The sequence below is a fragment of the Nilaparvata lugens genome, unplaced genomic scaffold (genome assembly GCF_014356525.2).
Source record: "Nilaparvata lugens isolate BPH unplaced genomic scaffold, ASM1435652v1 scaffold4779, whole genome shotgun sequence".
NCBI lineage: Eukaryota > Metazoa > Arthropoda > Insecta > Hemiptera > Delphacidae > Nilaparvata > Nilaparvata lugens.
Window position 1 is genome coordinate 3,336 of NW_024090810.1, and position 3,335 is coordinate 6,670.

The window sequence follows — 3,335 nt, forward strand, 5'->3', positions numbered from 1 at the left end:
CAATGTGACTTAATTGACCGAGCGAAGTGAGGTCTAAGATTCAAGTCGACGTTTTTGCATTTCTATGTTTATATTCATGTTCATATGTTCCGCATTTACGGCGAAACACGGTAATAGATTATCACGAAAGGTATGTTCCTTTTTAAATTGCGCGTCAACGTATATACAAGGTTTTTGTAAGTTTTGCATTTCAAGGATAATAGGCCTATAAAAGGGAAAGGAGCCTCCTTCATACGTAAATATTAGAGTGAAAATCAGACTATAGAATTATTCATCATAAATCAGCTGTCGAGTGGGTTATAAATTGCATGCAATTCAATATCTCAATGTAACATAGTGGAAAAACAGATGTTGTGTGGACTATTAATTGCACGCAGTGAGGCATGAAATTGATAACTTGAAATTTATAGCTTGCATAGTATTTTCTCCCGTCTTTCCTCTGCTTTCAACTCGGTAGCTTTTGATGATAGTACAATAGAGAAACAATAGCATAAATAGATATCCCATGGTATAGGGCGTTTATGTCGCAACTTTTACTGTTATCCCAAGTCAATAGTTCACGTAGTTTTTTCCCATGCAGCTTTGTGACGCTGGTAGTCTCTCAAATTGTGCCGTTCATACACCCTACCCCAACAAAACAGTAAAAACTGACAATAATCGACAGTAATCGGCTTGAGATAACAGCAAAAGTTGCGACATAAATTCCCTATACCATGGGATATCTACTTACGCTATTGTTTATCTATGATAGTACATAACTGTTTACATCAAATTATTAGCATTGTCGATACAACAACCCAAACAGCCATTAGTCGTTTATACACCGATATCTCGCCGACACGACACGACAGGACAGAATTCAATCTGATGGACAGTATTAGAGGAGACTGTGGTTTATAACTGCGCGAGGACTACTGTTCACAGAACTACTAGTTGTAACTTCATTGTGACTCAATTGTGGCTTCATTGTGACTCAATTATGACTCAATTGTGAACAACCCAACAGCCATTGGTCGTTTATACACCGATATCTCGCCGACACGATAGGACAGGACAGAATTCAATCTGATGGACAGTATTAGAGGAGACTGTGGTTTATAATTGCGCGAGGTCTTCTGTTCACAGAACTAATAGTTGTAACATCATTGTGAATGTAATGCTACTTAATTGTAGCTTCATTGTGACTCAATTATGACTCAATTGTGAACAACCCAAACAGCTATTAGTCGTTTATACACCGATACCTATCTCACTCGCTGACACGACAGGACAGGACAGAATTCAATCTGATCGACAGTATTAGAGGAGACTGTGGTTTATAACTGCGCGAGGACAACTGTTCACAGAACTACTAGTTGTAACTTAATTATGACTCAATTGTGGCTTCATTGTGACTCAATTATGACTCAATTGTGAACAACCCAAACAGCCATTAGTCGTTTATACACCGATATCTCGCCGACACGATAGGACAGGACAGAATTCAATCTGATCGACAGTATTAGAGGAGACTGTGGTTTATAACTGCTCGAGGACTACTGTTCACAGAACTACTAGTTGTAACTTCATTGTGACTTAATCGTGGCTTCATCGTGACTCAATTGTGACTCAATTGTGATTTAATTGTGACTTGATTGTGAATTCATTGTGACTTCCTTGTGACTTCATTGTAACATTATTGTTACTCAATTGTGGAAATAATGTGACTCAATTGTGACTCAATTGTGACTCAATTGTGACTTAATTGTGACTTGATTGTGAATTCATTGTGACTTCCTTGTGACTTCATTGTAACATTATTGTGACTCAATTGTGGCAATAATGTGACTTAATTGTGACTTAATTGTGACTTCCTTGTGACTTCATTGTAACATTATTGTTACTCAATTGTGGCAACAATGTGACTTAATTGTGACTTAATTGTGACTTAATTGTGACTTCATTGTAACATTATTGTTACTCAATTGTGGCAATAATGTGACTCAATTGTGACTTTATTACAAGCTCATTGACCTTCAACTCATGACCTCTGAACTCCAGATTCATTGACCTCTCAGTAGTGACCTCTTAGTCAAGCAAGTAATGGTACTAGAACACTTCAAAAGTAAAACCATGCTATTAAACCAAATGTAGATCACATAATGTATTCAGAGGTGAAACCTAGCTTTCAAGTGGAGTTGAAATACATTGAAATAGTTCATACAGCCAGCACGTATCATTTGAGTGGCTTCTACAATCCATTTGATTCAATCCCTCGTTGTGAATGAAGATTATTCAATAATTTCCTATAGTGATGTCCACGTTATAATGGCAGTAGAGAAAGATGAGAGAATATGTTGCCGATCCTCCTCTGTCTTGTCAATGCCTTCTATATACGGTAGCTGATACAGGTCTATTGATGTAATATTAACAGTTCATTCTCGTTTGAAATAATCAGTCATCCTATTATATTAAGCGAGCAATTTCTGTAAATCTGAATATATTTGATAATTTATATTTATTTATATTTGCTGGTTATTCATATTTATTTATGGTTATTTATGTCTAATGGATCTCGAAAACGGCTCTAACGATTTTCACGAAATTTGGAACATAGTGGGTTTATGGTCTATGCTATATTTAGCTGTTTACATGATTTTCACCAACTCTGTTTCATCATTTCTGGACCCAAAATCAAGTGACGAAGCAGTGTGTGACTATATAACCTTATCTTTTGGACAACATTAACATTTATCAAAATTTTTGGAGAGAAATAGTACAGGCTTAGCCTAGTTTTTCTCCAATGTCATAATTGTTTATGATTATAGTATTTATACAATAAATAAATAGAATAAAATAAAATAAATTTAGGGACGGTTTCCGAGCTCGGGATTTAGCTAATTTCTAGACTTTATACAGCTGGAGTCAGAGAATTAGCTTTCTGAAACAGGGCATAGTCGTCGTTTTCATGATAATCTTTATTTTCTCATTTCTATAATTTAGAAACGTTTTTCCTTGATGAAATGGAACTTTCCTGGATAATTAATTCAAAATAGCTGAAACTTTACACTATTTTCACTCTATTTTATTTTGTGTTCGATTTTCTAGTTTTTCTAAATTCAGTTTAAACGTGTACTAAAGCTGCGTTCACACCAAAGATGTGAAAAAATGTTTATTTCTCCGTCCTTATAGATTCTATTACATTAAACGGAACTTGACAAACACATATGCACATCATGTGTTTTCTAAGTTATGTCCAATCTGACAGAATCTATAAGGACGGAAATAGTTATTTGTATATCTAAAGTGAAAAGTACGACTTTTTCTCCCTGTGGGAAAAAGTTTGAAGCCCGAGG